General features: G+C 34.3%; 1 protein-coding gene across 2 annotated transcripts in view; it reads right to left on the bottom strand.

The window, feature by feature from the left end:
* KIAA0825 (KIAA0825 ortholog) overlaps positions 1-27,189 on the bottom strand; it is a 250,949-nt gene that overhangs the window by 70,671 nt on the left and 153,089 nt on the right. The window lies entirely within an intron of this gene.

Raw genomic sequence — 27,189 nt, 5'->3', positions numbered from 1 at the left:
AAAACTAGTAGCTACCTACATAAAAAGTGGTAGAACTAAGTGTTTCCAGATGGACCTAAATTAAATGCATAAAGACAGAATCCATAATCCTCTAGCTTCTACTCTACCAGTATTTGCTACCTATTAATTTGGTCTGAGAGGAGAAAAAGACCCTAATGCTTCCCACATATATACCTACTCAATTATTAAGAAATAAAATTCTTACAATCAACTATTGGCATTTTTTAATGCCTTCTGTTGACATTTCTATTACAAATCTCTCTTAAGGCTAAACCAAGTCTGACAATTGCATTTTATGAGAGAAATAAATTACACTTTTGTAATTCTTTCACTTTCAATATATTTCCTAATAAGCAAACTAAATTCACGAAGTACTTAAAACATCAACTTAAACAGAATCTTTAAAGAAATAAAAACCAAAACGCACCTCTTATGTACTTTTTTCCAGTAACTTCACAAATAGAATAATCTGCACCCTTTATGTTGTTCTGAGGCACATCAATAGCATCATTTACATGACATGTATCACAGGAAATTATAAAAACGATGCTCTACTTGGCAACTGCCAGAATTTTAGCTTAAAACAAAGTGCAGCTTCTCCCCCATAGCATCCTGATTAAACAAATTAACTATGGCGCTGACTGCAAATGTACACACTAGAGTGTAAAAAATGAACAGATACAATGGCCAAGTCTGTATTTAATTTTAATTAAATTTCATTCTGTAGCTCAATTAATCCACATCTCCAAATGTCAGCAGGACTTAGGCAAATGGAATGACATCTGCTGCACTGCACAGTGACTATAAAACCTTCACTGCATGCTAGAACTCTGGAAATGTACCAGCAAAAAATGAAATGTTCTTATTAAATACATTTCAATGTATAGAACTCTAATCTCAACCTAACATAGGAAAAAAACTTGAAAGACAACTACGTTAAGGTTCCTTTATTTCAAAACTCTGGCTAATGCTTCTGTCTATCTAGAAGCGAACACCATGAAGTACATAGATAATGGTGTACTTTATTCACAACAAAATTGTATTTTTTAAAGTGATCTAAGAGAGACCTCATATGTGTGCCTTAAAGATTTCAGAGGAGAACATTACACATCAGAATTATTTATTATAAATACGTATTTGCATGCCAATAGCACCCAGAAGCTTCTGCTGACGTTTGAGAGCTGTAGAAGGACATTATTTCTGTCGCAGAGAACTTGATGCATACTTTTAAAGGCATTGAGGTATTTCAGTGGTAATCTGACATCTAACTGCATTTACAATGCCAGCCCTGCGACAGGTGAACTAGAACAGGAGTTAAACAATTTGAGCAAGGGAAAAAGGTGACACTAACAGCGAAAGCAAGTTTTTGAACCATATCATCCCACTGATACTTGTTATTCTTTCTTTTCTTTTTGTTGTTCTTTTTTATTCTAAAAGAATGGTCTCATCTTAGCCGTCATTTTTGATTGACTTTTATTACAAGTGACAGACAAAGCAGGTATGGGTGAGGGAGTTGGGGAAAAGCTCTGCACATCTGAGATTAGAGAGAGGTTTCTGTACTAAAGGTTGTGAAGTAAACAAGCAATTTTTAATAAAACATTACTATCCATTTCAACAGACCTTTCATAAAATAAATAACCAAGGTAAAAATCAAAAATGAATCGGAAAAGCCTGTATGCATCTCATCCTACTTTTTGCATAAAAATATAGAAAGATGTCTCCATTTTCCGAACACTGTCCATAGTTCTGTTCCAAAAATACAACTGTCTACAGCTCCATTCGAAAATAGAAAGCAATGCTGCATGGCGTGATAATGGCTGCTCTGCCATAAGGTCCTCGTTCTGCAAATACCTGAGTCAGTCGGACACCGTGTTTATAGGATGGAGGCCTCCATTTATTTTTCAGCTGTGCTAACGGTCTATTTAATTTGATCCTGCTATTATTGATAATCAAGTCACTAAACCTGTAAACAGTGAAATAGAAACTTCCACGTTTTTCCTGAAACAAGTCCTTCTAGCACTACTAAACTATGCTTTGTGCAGCTCTTGCATATTTTGAGTGACTGTAAAATTATCAACTAAAGCAATGAAAATACAAAGTCATTAACTGAAAATGGAACTCTATGCTTCAAACACCTATTTGTAATCAGGTAAGTAGCTGCAATGACTTTAATCATGGTGCTTAAGTGAAATAAAAATAAAAACAAAAGATTTTTCAGACAGTTTTCAGTACTAGGTCTATCAAAGAATCCCTTTGTGTTCCCTTTTTCCATAAATTTTGAGTTTATTTTATGCCAAATATGTATATTTAAATTTTATTCACTGTACTAAGCAAATCTAAATATATTTCACTAATTATAGCAATATATATAAGCAATATATAAACAATAATTACAATAACTACAATTTTGTAATTAAATAAATAAGGCACTCTAATCTTCCTTAATCCAAATGTTCTTTCCTTTAAAACTGCCATCTCAAAGACTGCTGTCATATTTAAAGTAAGCATTGCTCTAACATATGAATCTCCTTCAGAGGCAGCCATATCTAGTGATATTTTTAACTTTTCAAATACAAATTTATGATCTCCGTCTAACAGAAGAGCTCAGGGAAAAAAGTCACAATAATAAATCTGTTATTTTTAGTGCTTATTTTGGAAGGCTAACTTATTGTTAAATGGATTTACAGTATTTCAAATTAAAATGGCATTTTTATATTAACAATAAAATATTTTTAATGACTATATACAAGGGTAATATCTTTAAATATTGTAAAAGAATATTAATATATAGTTAAATATATTTTTATATATGTAAATTATTAATCTATTTGTAAAGTTTTTCTTGACTATAAATACATTACCTTTGAAGTTGTATACAATCATAAAATATAATTATCAGTTCACAGTTTCCCTTCTGGTATTCAAAAGACATGAATCCTGACACCACTGAAGCCAATAGCAAAATAGCTGCTCATGTCAATGATGTTAAGATTTGATCTCACATCCCCTAAGTTTAACCTTCCGATCTGTATCAATATAATTCTACTGTCTCTGAAGCTGCTTTCTCATTTCCACTGGCGATATGACAGACGGTAGTGCTTTGATTTATTAGAGAACAACTTCAAATATTTTGGAACATTCAACTAATCGCACTGGTTTTCTTTCAGAAGGAAAGTACAAAATTTCACGTAACCTACCATATAGCACACATCTGCGTCTGACAAAAGTATGACTTTCCAGGGAGAGCACAGCAGACCAAGCCCAAGAAAGGATCTCACTGACACTGATTTGGCAGGTGAAGATTGACACCTTGTTCCACGACTGCTAATTCCATAGGTTTTTTCCACTGTGGTTTTCCTGGCATACTCAAGTCCTTTCCATCCTTAGCATTAATTTTTTTTCTACATCCTTTTTTTAATTTTTCAGAATATTGTCTTCCTCTCCCTCTCTTTTGGGGGCTTTCTGTTCATCTTTTGACTTCTTGCCTTCCTGCAGACTTCTTACTACCTGCAGTACTTCTAATTCAAAATTGATGTAGTCGCTTCAGAAACTATGTCAATGCTCTCAAAAATTATTCCATTTTCTTAAATTCAAGGAAATTTTCATTTGTAATTTAAAAGATCTGGAACTTTCTAAAGGCTTTTTTCATATTTCAGAAGTAGGCAAGATGACTGAAAATGAAAGAAAACTGGTAATAAAAAGACAAAAGTTTACCTAGAAAATAGCTAATACAAAAAAAAAGTGAAGTTAATGAAGCAACTCACGTGAATTTATGACTTTGAAACAACACTCTAAAACAAAATATCCACATTAACTGTGTCATAAGATAATATTAACGTAGTCCTGCACAATTTCACAAAAATTCAGAAAAGGTCAGTTATGCTGCAGTTTCAGATTTTCAAACCAATGATGGTACATAACTCAGTATTAAGTCATCCCTCACCTCTAAAGCAGATTACATTTAGCAAATAATCTGATTTCATTTTTTTAACTTAAGAAATACTTTAAACACTCATCAGTGCATAATCATTTATATATTTTTACTTATAGAAACATTTAATAGTGCATATTTATGACCATCTTTAGGAAAAGAAACTGAAAAAGAAAATCGGATCATATCTAAGCAGAAGTAAAAGCAGTAAACATTTTAGATCAATAAAATAGAATAACTCTTCTGTCTATAGGTGTCTGTATGTTTGCAATGTCTTTACAGGGTCCTTATATAATTATTTTAAAAAGAAAAAAGTATTTTTTTCAGAACAGAAATTTCAGAACAGAGTATCATTCACAGCTATTCTTTGCAGTTCTTTACAAACTAATCTGCATTTATCAGATGCGAGTCCTGATTAAAGGACACTGCGACAAAAAAAAAAAAAGAATAATTCTTTATGCCTAGACAGATTTACAAATCAAAATAGAATTTCTGCTACATTAGGGATTCAGCATGGAGTTCGACACGTCCCCGGTTTTCAACATCTTCCACAAACAAGAACTTTGTGAAAATATGTATTACAGCCTGAAAAAGGTAAGTCTTTCATGTTTAGAAGAAATTGGAAATTTTCCTGTTTTGTTAAACACAGTTAATGTCTTCCTTAATGAACCCGTAAGACACGAGCCAAAGGGTTTTGATGGACGAAGCTCCCTAGCGTGAGAATTCAATCAGAAAACAAAACAAGAATAAACTCCACCTCTGCTAGCTAAGCCTAACCACACAGTTTCCAGTTTCACCCCAAGGAAGTTTAGGTCCCTCCACATCACTGCAGCCGCCAGCAGACGGGAAAGGACAACCTATCAGAAGGTGCAAGAATTGCAACGTCTCTTCAGGCTAACACTCCCAAAGCTTCTACTTTTGATATCCAAAAGGCTGCTCCACCACATCCCCTGCTGTTGGCGCCACTGTAAAATTTCAGGTAAGGAGGTAAGGGGCACACTTGGGTTCTTCGTATGCCAAGATGAGGAAAATTAATTTTAATGCTAAAAAGATGGCAGTACTGGTACAGACGGTCACTAAACACTACCAGCTGCTCTATGGTACTAGAAGGGGAATCCTGTTATAAACAAAACAAATTCAGAACAGGATCTTCTATTCAATTAGTGCTTTCAGATAGAGCAAAAGTGGTATAGGAAAAATAGAGCATAAATTAAAGCAAGATTTTTCTTTATGATAGCTGCAATACATATAATTGCTCAAGAGAAAAAATTGATGCAATAAAAATGTTTCTAGAAATAAGCATAGTAGAAGTTTTTCAAGTGGATATACTGTGCTAAGAAGGTCAATCCCCAAACAAGTTTTCTGTTCTTTCTACGGATTTTTATTTCCTAGTCCATAGCTATTGAGAGAAGATTTGATTTGCAAATAAATGCTGATGTTTAACTGTTTTTTGTTTATTAACTGATGTGTGTGGACAATGCTGCCCACTTAAGGAGAACTGATAAAGTGGGCAATAAAAACTTGGAGGTAAATGTTTTCCTGTTCCTGACCTTTTTTCAACTTGCTATTTTAAATGACAGAATATAAAGGCAGTGATTATGGATCTAGGTGCTAATTTACCCTTTGTCAATACTTTTTTCCTTGATTCTTTATATTCTGTTTTTACTTTTTCAATAGAAAAAAAGTTCTTTAAGGTTATTTTGAATGCAACACATTTTCCTAGTCAATTCGGTAACAAATTTTTTGGGCAGTGCTATGGCTTGCTATTATTTATAAATGTGTTACATTATTATTTTTATTCATAGCTCTTAGAATTCTGTTATGATTTAAAAAACTATTACAATGTTCAAAAACTTCAAATAGACTCTTAACATACATTAATCAAATAAAGCTTTAAAATGAAAATACCAAAACGCAAAAATCTCTTCACAACTTTGCTGCTATCAGTTTTTTTTAATGCTGCAAGACATATATCAAAAGGCCTTCATAAAATAACTCTGTAAAAATTAAAAAAAATATATATTTTGCAATTAATTTCTAGATAATTACTAATATTAGCATTTGTGGACTGGTTAAAAATGAGCCACTCCTCGAATCTCAAGAATATGTATTAAAGAACTTTCATTTGCCTCTTGTCTTGTTTAACATTAGTAGTAACATTAATAATACAGCTGTAGCGTCCAAAGTCTAGTAGGAAAGATGTAAGTCACATGTATTCTTTCTGAAGGAGGTTTAAAAAAAAAAAAAAAAAAAAAAAAAAAAAAGAGAAGGTAAAAATCTCAAGCCATCAAAGTAATCTAAAGAACATTTACAGGCACAGCTCAATATATATCTTATCCTGGTGAAAAATTTGCTTTTTTCTTGATTTTTCTTGTTTAATTTTTAGTTTTTTTCAAAATTTGAGGTAGAGGTAAGAGGCTTTCATTTTACCCTAGAAGTCATGTTGTAAATCAATGAACTGTGAGCACTTCTAGACCTCCACTAGCGCTACTACTAATCTGCCTGCCTCTCTTTAGGGTGGACTCACAAGGAGCATGACAAACTGGTTTGCAGACAGATACTGTGAGCACCTCAGGGTTCATTGAGAGTTCACCACAGAGACTAAAGAAAAGACAGTATGATCATATGAGCATTTTGGAGTGAGGCAGTCACATACATTGAACTAAATTATTTCCTTTAACATGTTAGAGCTATAGATTATATATACACAAAGAAAGTTTTCTCTGTGAAGAAGGAAACGTAAAAAAAAGTTAGGCAATAACCCTTTTTTTATGCACAGGTTCTAAGGACAAAGAATTCCTTCTAAAACTTTTGTTGTCCAAATTCAACTATAAAAACTATGCAGGCAGACCTATACTGCGCCCACACGGAACTGGTTAGTTTATGGTGCAGCCCCACATGCAGGTATTGGTCAGTGGAAATCTGGCTAACAGGTAAGAGTGCTCTCCACTGCAAAGGTTTCTTTCCTGGATTACTGTGTCGTTTTTTCCTATCCCTTTTGAATTGCTGTTTTTCAACAGGAGAGAAATGTTAATTACATTTATTCTAAGACTGAAACTGTTGGCTAGCTACGCACAGGAAGTAAAAAGGATGCTTATTATACTGCGATGCAACTACAATAACCTAAGAAGAAAATGTTATATACAGAACAAATAAGCTGTGTACAAAAGCTAACATTTGTCCTTATCCATAGCTGTTAGAATGAAAAAAAGATTTCAAAGGTGAATCGTCTGCAGAGTATCTCTTTTGAAATCAGCAGGACAAATACACCTTTAGTTTTTGGAAAGAGACAGTTACTTAAAGACTGTATCTATAGACTAGGACATCTCTATCTTTTCTTAATCATTTGAAAGAAACCACACTTACTACAAATCTTTCTACTAACAACAACAGATCCAAACAGAACACTGGATGCAATTAAATTCAAATGAATACAAGTCTAGAACAAGCTCCTTCAATGTGTTTGATGTGCTATGTAGCATCTATAGGCTCTTTTACACCAAAAAAGCAGGACTTGCTTGAAGTCTTATTAAAACTACCATGAAATCTTCCTAAATTATCACTAACAAAGAATGTATTATGAAGCAAACTTGTTTCACAATAATAGCTGAAAAGTAGGAAACTTACCTTTCTCAAAATTATATACTTTTACAATGCTAAAAGGCAAATATATACAAAGACAGACTCCCCGAGAACTCTTCTAGACTTCTGTTTGTGGCATTACAATTTTAAAAATTATCAAAACAAATTCCCCTCAAAATTAACACGTAACTGGGTAACTATAATCATGGACTATGAAGAGGAACTTGAGCTGAAGAACAAAAATACATTAAAGTCATATAAATGATGTGAAGAAAAGCTAGTTCTGATATAATTAACTGTATCAATGTGAAAAAGGATATATCAATTCCCAATACATAGATCTTATTAAAATAACAAAATGAAATTAAGTAAATTTTAAACTATTTTCAACCTTTTCTATATTATTAACCAAACCTTAAGATTAATACCTTTGAGTATCATATTTTATAGAACACATTTAAATGTCTGAGGTATAAAGGTTATTACTCATTTATACCTTATTAGATGCTTCCCCTTCTTCCATAACACTGTTCATCTGGCCTACACTTCATGCTCAAGTCATGCAGATTGGAGCTGACTCTCAATTACACAAAGTCTTTCTCCAAAGATGACAGTCCAAATACAGTAGAGATAAAATACATCAAGGTTTAAAATAGGTCCGTTCAGCCCCAGTGCCGCTTCATCATGAAATGATATAATTCACTGATGCCTCTGCCTAGCCTAACATATGTTCTATTCACAGCCTGCGTCACTCTTCATTTGTAATTATTTCCCTTTTTCTCCCCCCACATCTTGTAATACTTTGCTTGGTTGAAGACAAATACAGAAAGGAAAAAAGAGTATTATCATATGATGACCTGTTCCAGAGTGTTAAGTCCCTGTCAAGGTTTGATTTTAACAGGAGGTATTGATGACACTACATCAATTCAGGCATCATGTCCAGAATTAGACTATATTAATTATCACTTGAGTGCAGTATGCATGAAAGTGCTGTTTCATTGACTAAAAGGATTTGACTGAATAAAAATCCATTTCTCATCTGATTGCTTATGGATAAAGACATTTTTTCTCTTTGCTGGAGATTGTTCTTTATTAAATATGATATTTATAAGATTGAATAGACTGTCTCATTCAACAACAGATATGAATATTTTTAAACAAAGAATATTAAATTCATTCTTTTGTTGACAACTATTTAACAATGTATCATAGTTCACAGTTCAAATATTACATAGCTCAATATAAAGAGTGTGTATATATATATATATGCACGTGTATATATACATGTGTGTGAGATCAAAAAGGTATTCAAAGATGAAAAAGATTAAGAAGAATTAAAATTTTAAAAGATGTATGGGTGAAAAAAATATCATAATTTAGCTTCCATTTAATAAGGAAGTATATTTTATTGTACAGAGGACTATGTAATTGATTTTTCATTTAATAAAAATAAATTTGAAGTTCAAGAACACTGAAAAAAAATAGTCAATGAAATGTAAGTTACCCATAAAATTTCTACTTTATAGTCCTTAATACCTAATCTATCAATTAGGCATTAAGCATCTGAAAGGAGATAAAAATCTAGCTATTCAAATTTAAGTATCCTCAGAGATAGTGTACTTACCATAGGCTGCTTTACCTCAAAAATTTATCTTTCTATGTAAATGAAGACATTTTTTAATTTCTTATTTTCAGTAATCACACAGAAAAGCAAAAGTTTTCAGTTTCATTCTACATTAGATATTTGCATTGCCATACTGCCATCATAAAACATCACCACTTTAAGGGCACCTTACAGATGTTCCTCATGGTATCCAAACCTTCTCTAGTTCTGCAGAGGTTCTTTTACTCTCTTTTTACCATCTGCAACAACTGCTGCAAGATGAATTTGGGAGAAATTTAGAAGAGTTGGACTTACTGGAGAGCCAAGAACCTAAATGCTAACCCAAGACATTGATACATGATAAAATCAGAATTATGAATATTTTACTCATATTAGATATGTTTAATCAGATATGCGACTTGCACATATAAACAAAATATATCTATATATCTGCATCTCTATATATAAATATCTATGTTTAGAGTTTTCCTTCAGAAACTCTTAATAGTAAAAAGGAGAAACATATTATACTGTTAATAATTTTTAAAAGCTATGTTATACAATTAAAATGCTAAGGAAATGGAAGAAACTAATTGCTGGATTTAATAGACATCAATAAAGGTTGGGTAGACACTCCAATTATAAACATATAAAATATCAAAATTAAGAATAATAAACTCCTAACATTTTGAATCTTGCTTAATCGCATCCTCTAGAACAACCAGAGATCAGCTTTAGGTAGTTATCAAGAATTCCAAGGATTTGAAAAAAATTTTTTTTAATCATAGCTAATCAGAGAGGTACACTAAATTATACCTTACCTTTCACTTCAGTAAGGTAGAAGTTTCAATAAAGAGATGTGTTTCGATAAAGGGATACATTTCAAGGGATAAGTTAGAAGATGATGCTGAAGATGATGTCTTAAGAAGGGATCAGAACAGGAAATCACAAATCTCAAGATCTCCCCAGGAGCTTGCACATAATATGGTGTATTGCCACAGTAAATAATAAACAGGGTTTTTTTGCTTGTAAATCAGGTAAATTTTATGGAGAATATTAGACCTTGAACAATAAACCCTGTGGGATCAACAGGCAATACTTTTCTCTATTTTGTAGGAAAGGACAACATCTCCTTTTAGTCTTTTAATACTCAACTCTTTCCCTTTCCAGGCCACAAATAGCAGCATGCAAGAACTCCTCGTTTATTCTTCTCTGACATATCTTGATCATTTCTTGCCTTCCCCCAGCCCTTTCTTTGTTAGGCCCACAGGAGTGACACCTCTCTCCCTCACTTGCTTTGCCTGAAGATTTCATTCTATATCTGGGTATGCTGATTGCTCAGTGTGATAACAGCTGTTGCAAGAGCAACAGATACTTAACAATCTAAAAAATTTCCAGAGATAAAAACTTCAGTCTTGGTTTCTTCCAGCATCTCTCAGGAGAAAGCAAAAATTAAACTATATAAATTTTTAGGGCAATGTTTTCATACTTTTGAATGCCAGAAAGAAGTCAGGATTGCCTTCCCCTACAGGGGAGCATGACACGGCAAAGTAGCAGAGAGCTGCGACAATGCTTGCTCTGTCTTCTCCTTTCTTCTGCTTCCTGGTGAAAAATTCATTGCTTCCAGCTGATAGGTCTGTAGTAGCAGAGGTGAATCAACTAGTCATCTCCCTTCTTCTTTTCCATCTCTTTCTTGATTTTTGTAGGTGTACCAAATTCCTTGAGTCTAATGCCCTAAGATTCTTGCAGTCTTTATTTGTTAAAAGCCAAGTGCTGGATCCTTACTTTTGAATGGTATCTACAGAAGACTGTGATGTGAATGAATGACACTGTTCATTCAAAGCAAACAAGAAGTGGAGAGTTTGCTGTACAAAAAATGAGATGATTGACAACAAAAGGCTGCATAGGTTATGTAAAATCAGGACAGCTACAATGTGGCAATGAATGAAAGGAAACCATTCTGAATGGATGACTCACGACACCTACGCCCTTCAGTGAGGTGCTTGCAGATATCTGAGAAACAGCCTAAGTAAAACATCATTATGCCAATGGTTAAACTCCATCAACTCCTATGAAATTATAGAGCTTATTTTAAAACTTTTAAAATCTTATCATGAACATTATTTTAAAATACTTTTCCGCATTAAATACCAATCGCAAACTGCAACCTCAGAAAAAATGTCAATAGAGAGCGCTCCATGCTTATTCGGATGACTCAGTGACCAAATTAAATCACATTATCTTTGATCTTTTGGTTACAGTGATGTAATCAAGAAACTTTTGATCCGGGAGTAACATCTTTTAGCTTGCAGCTGTCTTCTATGAGTTTTTGCTATATATCCATCTTTGTATATATAACATAGTCATTGCTTCCTACTGAGAAGTAACACATTTTTGCATCTATCAGGAAGTAGAAGGGGCATGCTATACAGCAAATAGCTCTGCAGATGCCAATGAAACACAACAATATGTGCTTCAGGATAAAAAACTAAAGTAAACACTACTCAAACAAGGTTAAGAGAAAACATATTCTGACTGTTTCAAAATGTCTGAACCCTGTACCGTTAAAGCCACAGAAACTTCATTGGGAGGAAAAAAAAAAAAAAAAAAAAAAAGGATCAACTGAAGAAATAGTCCAGAAATAGTCAAGAGAGCTTACAACTCGTTCTTACATAAACTCACATTAGAAGTGACTCTGAACCGGAGAGCTAAGCATATCAGGACTTCAGGGGCATACACAATCTAGATTAAGATCTCAAGCACATGGCCTTGTTTTTATGCAAGTGTGGAAAGCCGATGAGAAAAGTTCCTACACATTATAACAAAATGCAGATAACGAGACTGAAAAGGGCAGCTTGATATCATAGTTGCAGCTAAAGCACTGAACCTGTATTGTCCATGTGTCCTTTTTCACTGAACTCCCCTAGTTCCCAAGACGACAAACAAATCTTACATCAACTGTCCAGCTAAGGTAACAGCTGTGTGCCAGATATATGGAATGGAATGGAACATCACATGCCAGTGTTCTTAGCAAGGATAAGAGGAGCTGAGAAAGTCCACAACGTTAGTAAACTTTCTTCTGACTCACTGTGCTTTGATCCTAAAGATGCTACTGCTTACCTCCCAACATTTTACACTATAGATGTGCACTGAAAATCAGTGAACCTGTAACTGTATAGGAGAGTTTGTGGCAAGGACAACACAGAAAATTTTAAGATATTTAGTGCTCCATTCAAACAGAAACTACTGGCAGGTATAGGTCTTCTGTCCACAGCATATTGGACATTTTATTTTATAGGATAACAAAAAACAAGGAAGAAAACAGGAATCAAGAAGTATTTTTTTATGGAATTCAGCTTCATGGCAAGTTTCCACTCTCATGCTAAAATCACAGTTATTTAAAGTTGCTGTTTTCTGTGGAGGCTGTTTGAATGCTTTATTGTGATTCAATATCACAGCCCTATCCATTCCAAAATCTTTCTGCACTATACAGGCAAGTAAATAACAACAGTTTGCAGACGCCTGTTCCCCTGACATTTCTGACTTGACGGGTATGATCTAACAATAAAAAGCCTGAAGAACAATTAAATGATTTGAAACCTACTCCATAACACATTAGGACACCATTCATTTCTTCATTTGTTACTGACAGCAAGGTGGGGATAATTCTTAAAGATTGATCGGGAGCACTGTGGATAGAAAAAGAATATTATTTCTAGCCCTGACATACTTGAATCTGCAGTGAACAGGCAACATCACAACTCATAATGGGAACCTGAATAAGCATGAAGCCTACAGTAGGAATGTTGCAGATCTTGCAGCATACAAAATCTGAAGCTTTATGAAGAGTTTGGATTAACAATTTGACAATCCAAAACAAAATATTTGGCCTGCCTTAAATTTTCTTAAAAGTATGCAAGTTGGTACTCTTAATCTATTCTTTTTTCTAGTTCTAACAAAAACATGCTATTTTAGTACTTCATCAATAAAACACTTCAAATTTCCCCCACCTGCTAAATAAAAACATTGCACCCATAAAATGAGGAGCAAGGATATACTGAACAGTTATTCTCGTACATTGGCCTCTACTATCATTACTGTTTTGTACAGTACTTTTGTGCATTTCCTAAGCAGATATTTTTGATTTAGTGGTATTCTGTAGTGAAAAGAAAATGTAAATCTGTGCATAAAGAACAGAGTACAAAATCTAGAGTCAGTAATTTTCTCAAAGGCTATGTTGAAGCTTCATTATAGGTTAAGTGTTTTTTTTTTTTTTTTTTTTTTTTTAAATCTGTTTGCTTTAATTAGCCTCCATTGCATCTGGTAAGGTCTATCTTGAGGAATTATTCATAATAATTTTTTAATCAATCATGAGAACCTTCAGTTTGCACCAGAGCCAAAGGTCCACCATTATGTGAAACAATTATTCTGCTCTAAGTAGCATAACACAAGTGTATTGAGGAAGACTTCTAAAATGTTTTCCTACCATCTAACACGTCCACTGCATTTTCACAGCTCATTGCATTCACTCTTCAGGTAATATTAGACAACAAAAAGGTTTCAGTCCAATAACTGTAATCTCACTAGTGTTTTTCTGCTTTGCATCTGAGCAATAAATATCTGTTGTCAATACTAGCAGGAATAGTGAATATACTGCTTCAGGAAGAAAGCTTCCCTTCTGCTTTCAGAAATGAAGGAATGTCAAAATAAAAGTTCAGCAAAAGTGCACTGAGATTATACTTATTCTTGTTAACCAAGCACATTCTAATTCTTGTTAACTGCTGCTCACCATTCACTTTCCCTTTCTGGAATAAACTTCTGAAAAGGCCAGAATGAACTTAGTGAAAGGCCAACACAAGTAAATCTAATCAAGAATGTAATTGGATCGGCATAAATTGGGCAAGGTATGCAAGTGAAAAGTGGCACTGCTATATAATTTGCCTTTCCAGTGAATAGAGATTGACATTCATTTTAATCTTTTGATGACTCTGCAACATTAACGCTATTGACCATAATTCATAATATTACTGACTATAAATAATGGTTGTCCCTACTAAGCGAGATTCAAGCATTCTCAATTAACTTACAAAAATGGCACCTCAAGGTGCCAGACAATTGACTAAGGAAGTATCACAGCCTTCTCTGCTTCCTTTCATCTCTATACGCACCCACTAAATGATCTCAAAGAAATACCACAGAATGAAGGACCAGCAGTATATTGATGCTACCAATCCATCACCACCTACAGCTATATATTAATATCACCAACCAGTCAGTCAATGGATGAAATCAGATCAGAAATAGAGAGAGATGTGTGAAAGGCAATTAAGACCATGACAGAAAACCAGAGAAAAGCATTTCAAAGTTCACAAACAGCACAGTTTCCTTTGTTTTAAGGGACACATATATAACATTGGTCAATTCAATTCATATATTAGAAATACTCTTGGATTCTTCCCTGATACTAAGTTTCATCCATTACTAATGTCTTCAATTCTTGTTGCTAGGAAACTTCTTCCTATCCTGGTGCATGATCATAAGATCGTAGGAAAATTCAGGTTGGAAGGGACTTCAGGAGGTCTCTAGTCCAACCTCTCGTTCAAAGTAGGGTCAACTATGAGGTCATACCAGTGCTATCCAAAAATGGTTGAATGAATGATGCCCTAGCCTCATTACATCTACTTCTTGGCTGGACTATATGCAATAATTGGACAAATGTTTTCATTTTCAAAACTGAATAATATAGTAGATATTTACTTAATGAGATATGTATTCTTAACATGTGAGTTCTTAGCTAGTGTATTTTTAACACTGAACATCTCTACGCTCCATAGCAGCTTCTCCTAGGGTTTAAATGATGTTCCAAGTCTGTTCAGATATTAAAAAAAATGTCAGCAGCTTATATAAAAGACTGACTACAGCCAGAGGGAAGTCCTCTGACCCAAAGAAATTCTAACAAAAGGGAAAAATGCTTTCTTGAGGTTAATCTGAAACTGCAAAATGAGTTCCCACAGAAATTACATACCATCAGAAATCTCATCACTCCAAGTACAAAGTTCATGTTTTGATATCATATTTACATATTTAATATGTATACTTACGTACACTACTACATGTCACAAACTCTGTACTTATTTGCACACATATATTGCTTCATAAGTTTGCAGAGCTTAGTATTTTTTTTAAACAGCAAATCTCAAACACATTGTAAATACCAAGATATGCAACTGCACGTTCAACTCAGGAGCGAATGAGAGAAGAAGCACACTTACCAGCTTCATGGCCTGACACAGCACTAAAATGTACTAGGTGACAAAGTCATGAGTTTCAGCCTATTTTTTTATGGAATTTAAGTTTCATTTATTTCTGAATAAAGCCAATATCTACTAGGAAATAAATGAGAAATTATATAGCTAAAACCTAGAAAAAACTTGTCAGAAACACATAACTATTCCAAAGAGAAGCATCAGAAACTCAGAATATTTAGAAATAAGGTATCTGGAACAGAAATACATCCCAAAAAGTTGGTTTTATTTTACAGTGGAGCCACTGACAGAATGAAAGAACTGCTTCTTTGGAAATATATCTCTTTATATCCTAGAATGTGCTGCCTTAAGTTTCTCTTAATTTTACACCATTTGGGTTTGCAATGGTTATTTTCTGTATACAGATAAAACATTGTAAAAAACAAATTACATTTACTGATAATATACGTATTGTGAAATGCAGAGACAGATTAACCAAAATGTTACCTGTAGCAAAGTGTACAACCGTTTATTTATAAATTGAATAAAATTACCTTTACAATATCTTTAATATTTTTGATAGAATTGATGCAACAAGCTGGCATGAATGATAATGGATTTCTGTTCATCCTTAATTTATGTTTTTAAGCATCTATAACAGCGATATACCCTTTTCTTAAACGGGGTGCATATAGGTCTTCACACAGACTGGGTTAAATTCACTTCCTTCATTTTCAAATTTTTTGTTACCTTTTCCTATATAAGCTTCTCCACTCAGTAAAAGTTAGCTTAAGTATTTCAACATTTGCAAGTTGTTACTAAAGTTTCTCCCTTCATAAATTCATTTACTAGGTCCATTCTATTGTAAGGAAGCTACTATCTACCTACATCAACATTTGCACTTTTGAATAATGACTATCACTGAGGAAAATATCATTTAAACTGTGGATTATTGAGACTGGAAATAAATCAAATATTGGGCAAGAATCTTTCTTCTTAGTATGAAGGGAGAATTCATAATGACTAAGTGCATGGACTTGATGTCATCACTGTCTTTAATGTGCTTTGCACCCTAAAATGCCATGTACCATAAGAAACACATCCCTTTTAAGTTCTTACTTCTTCTAATTATCATGATAATTATCTTAAGATGAGAGATCACATTATCAAGGGACACAAAGATTGTTCTCTTTTCATTATTTCATTTTTTCATTATTTCTTATATAAAGCTACAAAAATCAAATTCAATAATTTATCTTCTAATACTACAGATATGCTACTCATTCCTCCGCTTACTTCTCTAACTGTTACTAAGTACGTAGATCTGTTTTCCCTTTGTGAGTGAGAATAAAGTTTAACTGTATAGCTTCAATTTATTTAGGCAATTTTCACATTTTTTTTTTAGGTGTGATTCAACGATTTTAATGCATACACAGCTTTTAAGAAATTACAGATTAAAAAAATATTACTGATTTATTTAAATTCATCCGCTGTGCTATTATGTTTCTGCAGATATTATATAATCTCAACCTCAGAACAAGTTCTTTTATGTTTTTTGACAGTTGGTTCTCTAAGTCAAGAAAAAAAATTATTCTCAGTAGGTAAGTACTCTTTTGAAGTCTTCTCGAAGAAACAGTTTGAACTGTGAATACAGTTAGCGACCCACTACTTCATTTTTGCAAGGAAATGGAGTGGACTGCTTTAACTGGCAGGTGGAATGCTCAACTTTCTCATGTTGGCTTACTGCCAGAATATATCTATATATATATGTATGTATACACACACACACACACACACACATATATATATAAAGGCCTTGTTTGGGGAGCTGGTGGGAAGGAGCGCATTACTGTTTCTCAATCAGTGACAGATTCTCCTTCCATCTTCCACCTCTTCATTATCTGCTCAGCTGAAGCCACAGCTTTTACTAACTTGATGATAATACTAGATAACATTTACAGGCTTCTTTCAGAATTATGACTTCATTGTACCATGCCAACAGAATTAATTCACGGCAATATTTTACGTTGTTAGCATGACCATGCTCACAGTATTTTACAGCAACACATCAGCTACAAACTAGAGCTAAATTTATCGTCCCCCAAAAATTGTATTTTACTGAAGACTAACTGTGAGTTGTGGTGAGCTAGCAGCACAAACAAAAGACAAATTATTTTATTTACACTGCTTGTATTTTGACAGTTACAAATAATTAAATAGAGAAAGTAACTTTACTGAATGCTTGTTGTCTCTGCTACAACTCCAGTTCCTGGCTAAGTGTATTGAGGGGGGCTAGTCACACCTTTTCCCTTAATTTATTCAAACTATTTTGTCAGGGTCCTGTCTAGCAACTAAGGCTTCTACCCCCCTGGATGCCAGTGTCTCCAGGATTCCTTAGGCACAGGTGGGCCTTGGAGCTCATTTCTCATTAGGGTTGCAGATATGCGACTAGCACACAAACCAAACTCTTTAGGGTAGCAGCACTGCTACCTGTAAGCATGAACATGAAGCTAAGTAGTAAAATGCTTTCAATTTGGTAGAGGAAAAACATTTTGATGAGATTCAAACAATTTAAACTTCTAAATAACCTTTTCAGAAACAATGAAAAATAGTATGGCCTAGCACAATTAGCTTTTGGCAAATAATATATGAAATATATAGCAGAGGGAAACAGATAGCTGAGGTTAATCATTAAGGCAAAAATAATTATCTGATTTATGAGGAAATAATACTTTATTCCTACATATATCTTTAGGCAGTGTGGTTTGAAGTAATGACTCCAGCTATTTTAAATAAGAGCAAATTAATACCTAGGTCTATTTTCAACTACTTATTTTAGCCTATTTTTCTCTCTTTGGCCTTCCCAGTAGAAGTGACTCATAAGACCCCAGCTTGGATTCACCTCACGTTAAGGAAGAGCATACAATTGGGATACATCCCTTTATACAGGGTATATTGCAAAGTGGAAGCATCATGTAGAGCAGCATGAAAAGCCTGGATGACAGGTGTTGAGTGATTAAACACCTCCAGCTGGAAAGTCCACAGGATCCTGAGCTAACATGTGCTAGGAAAGAAAAATGACTGCTTTTATTGTAGATTAATTTATAAAGGCATGCTTTGTTTATACTGTAAGCTCTTTGTGGGCAAGTATTTTTTTAAAATTTGGATTACAGTCTAGGGAATATTGACAGGCAGGACAGGTAGAATACTAGCTTTCTGCTGCTTCTGAAAAACAACAGAAAAGACTTTTCATGAGTATGGATGGGAAAAGGGAATCTTTTGTTCTTGACTAGCCCTCCCAGAGGCTCAAAAAATCAGTAAAGATTATAATCTGCTCTCCAAGACTTTAAAACCCTGGCAAGGAATGATGCTACACAGTATACTCATAGTTGCTATGTAATAGGCATTGGGGATCTCCTAAATTGCTAGAGTAGGAAACATAATGGAAAATGTATTTTACTGGAAAATCTTGTGATTTTTAAACAGTAGTGTCTGAATCAGTCTTGGCATCTCTGTTAGGAAGCAGAGAGACATTTTGCCTGCATTCCCTTAAACGTCAGTATGGGTTGGAAGCACTCAAGGAAGTAGCTATTTGTTTCCTACTCTAGCAATTTAGGAGATCCCCAATGTTTCCAGTAAAATACATTTTCCATTATATTAGCAATGTATTTTCTGCCTTTTTTTTTTTTTATGACAAACATTTTTCCCCAACACAATTAATTTCAAGCAACAAAATACTCAGTTGCTCCTGGTCAGGAGTAATGTCCAATAAGTTTCAAAACCTGAACCTTACAACAGTTAAAGCACAGTTAGTATTGTTTTATTATGAAATTTATCACAGCTTCCTCTGAAGTCACTGGAATGAGGTACTGTTAGAGACAAGATAGTGGTACCAATGAACCAGAGATCTAATTCAGCAAACCAGTTCCTATCTTTATATGGCCAGGCACAAATTTCCTGGGCACCAGGGCATATTCATTCCCTGGCTCTGGCCAGTGTAGCATATTTTTATAGGTCCTTCTGTATGTACACTTCCAGCTAACATGTTTCACAGTCTGATCATGAAGGAATCTGCCTTTATATTAGCCTGAATTTCTGTCCAGACTGAAATACTTGCCACACAGGACCAAAGCACCTGACAAAGTTTTACAGGGCTTTGACAATTTGTACTCATTAACTGTAGTATCTGCTCGAATGGAAGGTACTGCACAGTGTTGCGGTAGTAAATATTTGAATTAGATTTATTAGAAATTAGTAAGCTGGACTCGCCATGGTTTTAGATTTTTCTGTGAATGATAAACTTGTCACTTATATGACTACCGAGATTTTATTTTATTTTTTTGAGTGTTGTAGAATGTACGTTCTCAGTCTTAGATCTTGATGTGTAAGAGAACATACTGTTTTTCTCCTGATACGTGAGAAGAATTTCTGAGAAAAAAATACTGAAAATATAAATATATTGATTTCATTGCAAACTTAGCCTTTGAGGCTCCTAGGGCTGCAGTGGACAGGCTTTCTCAAAACCTTTCAGCTCTGTTCTTATGCTAATCAACAGCAAAACTTACAAGTTACTTATCAACTGAACAAACCATTTAATTATAGCTATCTAAGGACCTAACAGTTATTTTGATGGTAATTTAATACTTCTACACAACTATGGGAGGGTCTTCATTGTAATCCAGCAAAGTAATCTCAATTTAGCTAAATACACCAATACTAGCTTTAAACTAGCTTTCCTTGACAGTGATAAAAGCAGTTGCCAGTAGCAGAGGTTTCAACACAGGCTACAGAATCCTCTTGGGACTTTAGGTAAACACACGCTTGGGAAACCTTGTTCAAAGGTCTTTACCTGTACTGTATGCTGGTTAACTAAGGCATTTACACAGTCCTAAATATAGATTTGGTTTACTGTGCAAAGTATTTTAAAAAGCTCAGTATGCATATTAAAAGATATACAACCTCCTTTTGTTTCCTTTTTTTTTAAAAAAAAAAAAAACAAAAATCTAAAAAAATTTGGAGTAGCAAGGGTGACCTCCAGTGTGCAATAAGTTTATGTCATTACATCTTAAATGCAACAAACTACTTTCTTGGCCTACTATTAATTTTGATCATCCTACAAAACAAAACATTTGCTTAATTTCCTGTATACAACACATCACTTTCTGTTTTGACTTGTGATTTTCAGTTAACATTTGGCTTCTCTTTATTATATTGAATATTATAAAAAAAACCTCACAACTGAGTAAACAGAAAATCAGGAATTTTTTTCCTTGCTCCTACCCAAATGCTGGTCACTATCGGAATTTTTCTTTTAGAAAAAAAGTATTAGTGTTAGTAAATATAGTACAGAAGTTTGGGTTTTTTTTTTTAATAATGCAACAGCATTATCGATTCATAGTGCAACCACTACATATAAAACACAATAGCTTGTAGTTTTAGTTACCTGCATTTTGGTTTGTGCAAACTTGAAATTACTCAGGAATTCAAAGTCAAAACTATCATAACTCTATTTAGGGAAATGATATACACGCATATCTTAGTAAGCTAATCATTTGGTACAGTATATAATAAAACCCATAACTTATACAGAGTATCATCTATGCACAGAAAAATTAAAATCCATGTTTTGAAAAGGTAAATTCATTATATTGATAAGTTGTGTCAGAGGGATATCTTAGAATGAAACATTTAGTCAACTGGATATCTTTAAACAAAATCATAATACGTGCCATCATAACAAATTCAAAACTAAGAACAGTATTTTCACATCCCTTTTTATTGCCATCATCAGTACTCAACTTACCTTTTGGTGATTAATTTTTCAGATAGTTTTTCTAATAAACTAGGGAGCATTTTTTAGCTAACTGCAAGCACACAAAAGATCTAATTATGGGTGCCTAGTGGTGCTACTGTCTGTCAACGTAAGTGTCATTCAGGGTCTGTCAGTGTTCCCATTATACATCCCCACTTTCAGAGGGTTATAATGTGAATGTTAAAATTTGCTTCAGGCTGATTCCTGGCATATTGTGCAAGGTATTGGGCCAGAACTGATTTTCTCCTTTTTAAATATTTTTTTTTAATTTTCAAGTTTAGATACTTTAAGCCATAGCTTTGGAAAGGGAAAGAGTTAGTAGGAGCATATGCTTTTCCAGATGACATAAAAGCAGCTTATTGTTTTTAAAACTTGAATGCTGCATACTGATTATCCAAATGTACAAGAAAGACCACCACTATAGCTTTTTAGTCAAATTATTTCATTTGCCTTCCTTATTCAACTAATCACACTAAAGACAAAGAACCCAATTTCATGATTAAGGATGGCGGGAGTTGGCCTTATGGTTTCATTGATCAGCAGATTACATGTTTGCATGTAGTCTTGGAAATACTTTACATTCTAGCTTTCCTTTGAACTTCTAGGTACACTGTCATATTAAGTATCTTTGCACTTCTTCAGAGGTATTTAAACATTATATATCAATATATACCATAAGTCCTATGCTTTGCCAGGTTTATGAAGAGGATCTCCAAAACATTCCAAACTATAACTGTCTCTACATTAAAAAGCCATGTATCACAAACTCAGGACTTCGATAATGGCATAATACCTATCCCACACTAACATCAAATGTGCACCTTGTCCTCAATGTGTACTAAGTGCAAGCTTGTTCGAGCAAACAGTAGTTTTTACAAACTAAAAGTGCTCACCCATGGAGTTAGCGTGGAGTTAGCTAGTGCTCTGGATTCACCTCTGAGTTTACTGCACATGAATTGCCTCACATAGAGAGGCCGTAGATATTAATGAAATTAAAACGAATGATTATTCAATATACTGTATCAGGATAATGGCAGATTTCAATTTTTCAATTACAGCACATGAGCAAGGCTTTTTTTTTGGTTTGGTTTTTCAAATGTGGAGAGATTTATTAGCGATTGCAATATGAAACTATAAATTCATGTTCTAATTTTTATTTTTGGTAAAAGATGCTTTTTTGAGCCCAACTACAGTGAAAAGATATTATTATTTTTTTTTAAGTGCATCTCTAAAGGATTGTTGTTCTCTCACACATTCCTTACCATAGTACCTAATTATAACACGGACTATCATCTCTTTGAGGAAAGTAATCTATATATATGTATATATATATATTTTTTTTTTTTTTATCTTTCATAAAACGGGAATTTGAAGTTAACATAGGCCTCAGTGTTAATGCGTGTGTTTTTAAACAATAAAATAATCAACAAAATGGCAAATACTTTAAAATTCTATTTTTACACTTGTGGATTATTTATTTGGCAGGAAGAGCAGGAAATGCAAGAAAATACACTCTTCTAGTGTCTTTAAAAGCCAGATATTCTGCTGCATAGGCCTACAATTTCTTGAAGTCACTAACATCTCAAAAATACTATAACTGCATAGGAACGTATTATTATATTACAAATTTAGATATTTTTTTATTTTTGTTCTGTTTTACTGGTTTCTTTAGTTTAAACGGTGGACATACATCTACATACTTTCACAATGTGAAATGGAAAGCACAGAACTCGGTATGTCACGGGCTCTAGCCAAAAAACAAGGGCCAGTCCAACTCATTATAAGCTGCTTTGAATAAAAGTTGGAAGATTACGGTTTTTGAATGTAATTGCGTTGCCAACTGCAAATTCTGTGTTACATGGTTCAATTATAACGAAGCAACAACTGAAAAACAAAAAGTTCCCTTAAAAATGCAGCTAGAGTATTAAAAAAAAGTCCAGTGAGAAAGTTCAAACTATCATATATTACATTTAGTCACGTCACGTACTTCTGTGCACCAGTTTATATATATGTATGTATATGTATGTATAAAATGGACCATATAATAATCTTTGTGCACCCGTTCTTAGAGCAATACCTCTTGATTTACAGTAGTTTTATGCTACACGTAGAGGGTACTGCAAGGTTTCCGCAACCTGCAGGTTTTTGCAGTGAAGATCATCTCCTCCTCCTCTCCCCCCCCGCCATACCAAGAGACCGTTTTAATTCACTCACCAACTAAACTCTCAGGGGGACCGATATATATGGGAACACAGGAGCCAATATCTTAGCCATCAGTTTTCATACCGCCAGGCTGGACCTTTACATTACTGCTGCCCCACATTTATTGTTCTCTCATTGCGGCTGTCAGCGTCGCCTGGCAGCGTATTACGGAGCACACGGCCGCAAAGTCAGCAGCAATCAGGCCACGATCACGCGCATAAAAGTAGCAGGCGACTGATAACAGGCCTTAAATCGGACCGGCACGGTTTAAGTCCAGGATTCGTAAAAGCCGGTAGCCTCGCGGGACCTCCCTCTCGCTTTTACCTGCGGTAAAGCAAACTTACGGAGCGTCTACAAACTTTCCACCGGGGTAACTGAGAATAAGCACGAAAATAAGTGACAAAGTCTTACCACGTTCTGAGTACCGTATTCTGAAAGGCAAGGTAAGAATTAACCGAACTTTTCGCGATCTGTCTTTTAAGTTTTGTACAGCAGCAAGAATGCACAGTACCTGCCATTACACTAATGCTCTCTCTTCCCCCCACTGGTAACAGCAGTTTTGTTGTGCTTTGAAAGTCTCTCACTTCAAAAGCACTTCAACTTGATATGGCCATTTAACAAGAAAAACGAGCGAACGTGTACAGTTTAGAGGCACTCTTCACCAAACTGAAAGCGCCAGGCTAAAAACAAAAGGATCTAATTTGTCCTAGCCATAAATAATAAAACAAAACAAGAGTTGCATGCAAATTTAGCAACACAAAATTTTAGGTGATAAACAGAACGGAGCCTGGCTTCTTGTTTAGTATTCCTTAGTTATCACCATAATTGCTGCATGTCTGTCATCACTAGGAAAAGAAAAAAGTGTCTCTCTCAGCTGCTCCCCTGCTTGTTTTGTTCACTGTATTCTTGTAAAGTGGGAGAAAATAAGTGTCATTTAATGAATAGTGCTATTCTTTGTCTGACAGCTTCATATCTGTTAGGTGTAGGAGGCCTAGTACTTTCCTTTTCTGATAATGTTTTTGACAGTGTGCTAAATTCCTCCCCCAAAAGGCCGGCGTATATATTCTGCTAAAAGGGGCTTCAGCTCTCCTGAATGGCTGCCCTCTTTTAACCCCCTTCAGCTTCTGTTCTTACATTAATTGAGCTGATCAGATTGAGCATATGAATTTGTCTTTGATGTATTCGTATGTTTAGGCGCCGGCGCTCGCGCGCTCATTGGCGGCGGGCAGCGCGCTCAGACAAATAGCACCGTTGCCATAGGAACGAGCAATAGCTAGGGATCGCGTGAAAAATATTTTTATTTCAAAATTCAAACTGGAAAATTCTCACTGGGTACGGGTCTCGGTTCTAAACGTGTCATATCTAATGATGAATGCAATTAGGAATCCCACCAGTGTTTTAAATAATAAATTAGGCTAATTTTCTAGGCCTGGCGTGATGACATACAAATACCAAAAAGGAAGCTCTCTCTCTCTTTTTTTTTTTTTTTAATCCATTACAAAAGACTTTTAATGACTTCTGTTCTTAGGGTTTCAAAATTAACAGAATGGCGGAATAGTGATATAGCCTCCTATTATGTGCTGAAGAGGAGAAGCCTAGAGGTAAACTTTCTTTTTTAAAAAAAAAAAAAAAAAAAAAAAAAAAAAACACACTCCACGCTGCTCCGATATTTGGTTATTCCATATAAAAGCAGGTGAAAAATCCTTCTACAAATGCTATAGCAGTTGGTAAATCTCAAAGGATGAAAAATGCCCATAGCCATTTTTAATTACTGAGCATGAAAAAAGGAGAGCTGTTGAACGTAGGTTTTGCAGGCCCCTACAATCTCACAAGGCCGGTATGATCTTAAGGTATCATTTGAAATACAAGAAAACAATGAAAAGAAAATATCTAACAGAAAAAGAAAAGAAAAAAAGAGACAGATGATTAGGCTATGATGATTTGTAATTAAAATACATATTTTGTATTAATTTGATGCTATTATTTTCCCTGGAAATTAGCTTCCTGACATTGGCTTTTAAGATACTGCCTGTCAATGTGCAGTAATAGAGTTTCAGGGTTCTGCTTCAACATATAATTACACTACATTGAAATCCATTGATATTATCATCTTTTATGCTACTTCCAATTAGACTTGTTCAGTCTTGAGGGGTCAATCCCCTATACCTTAGCATTCAGTTACATGTTAAAATTTAAGAATTCCCTGTGAAATGAGGTTATATTTAAGTACTTCCCTTGAATCTGCAGTATATCTGCAGTCTTCATAAGGGGGAGAGTTTTAAGAAGTCTACGGTTGTAATCACACAGAACACGTCACACTGTTGTGAACAGAAACTTAAAATACTGGAAGAGATTTCCTAAGTCCAATTCTTAAGTATGAATTTATGATCTCAAGATGCTATTTACTGGTGCACGAAAGCAAGCAAAAGAAAATAATTCATATATTTTCTTAAATGTCCCTTTCCAGTCTTCTGCTTGTTTTCATGTAAAGAACTATTCTGCTTATTCAGGTAAAGAATTTAATATATTATAAATGCCCACTATAGTTTTAAATACCTTTTTACCATACTTAAATGTAAAAATTCAATCATACTTTGTTACCCAAGATGAAATCCTGGCCTTACTGAAATCATGGAAATGTTGTCATTGTGTTCATCAGACCCATGTTTTCAGTTCAAGAATATCTCCTATTAAATCAATTTTTAAAAAAGTCCCAAGCCATTGTAAAAGTCCATTTTGGAACAGAGGTTTCTGCTTTACCATTCATTGTCTTCTAGTGGTGAGATTATAAAAATTAGCCTCTGAAATTGCCCTTGATAATTTATTTCCAGTTCTCTAGACAAATTCCTAATGCAGCTTTTTTTTTTTAATTTTATTGTCTTAAAAAAATAAGTAACATTTATAAATCACTTTGAATTTATTAAAGTGGTGCTTGTTTTACGAACTTCTAGTGTTACACATTCAAGCATAGTGAATTTCATCTTTTTATTTCTACACAGTCTGTTGATAGCATTGAATTATTGGTTCTGTATTTTTAATTAAATAGACACTGCTTTATCTCAACAAACAGAAATATTTTGCAAAACATCAAGCAGTATGAGGCAACTGCTGACACAACTATCTTTCAAAGCATCACTTAGAAGAACGAACCCGATAAGACAACTAATTTCTGGTCAATGTAAACATTAATAATAGTTAACAATGTGGAAGAGAAAATGTAATTTATTTTATCTTCATTAGTAAGGTTCATCAAATTGCAGGGTGCACCCCTCTGACTGGATAATGATCAGAGCCCACCACTAGGGCCAGATGCAGCCTTGATGTGGATTGGAGAGTTGTGCAGGGAAGTGAGAACTTCCCTGCCACCAGGCTAGGAGCTGACATTCCACCACGTAACGCAAAGGGTCCACATCCCCCTGAGCGTTGCTATAAACCCATCAGCACAGCCCTTAAAAATGCAATTTTGAAAAGCAGGTAAATTTATCTTGTCCTGGCATAGAGTCTAACAGTAACATTATTAGCACATAAGAGACAGGATCTTAATAGGAACATGAGGTCATAATTATTTTCGTGAAAGTAAGCCTGCTTATGTATTTTCTAAGTCTGAATCACATACTCCTCCTTTTCAAAAAAATGAATCACTAGGGGAAGACATACCTCAGAGCAGTCAAAAGAACTGTTTAAAAACCCTTTATGCTAAATATTAACAGCAATAGTTTATTATATTCCAAATAAAATGGAAGATTAGAAACCTTTAAGCTGAAGCTGTATCAATATAAACCAATGTGCAACCTATAGGAAATAGGAACACTTA

Source organism: Rhea pennata, chromosome Z (genome assembly GCF_028389875.1).
Source record: "Rhea pennata isolate bPtePen1 chromosome Z, bPtePen1.pri, whole genome shotgun sequence".
In the NCBI taxonomy this organism is placed as follows: Eukaryota; Metazoa; Chordata; class Aves; order Rheiformes; family Rheidae; genus Rhea; species Rhea pennata.
This window is presented reverse-complemented; position numbering and strand designations above follow the sequence as displayed.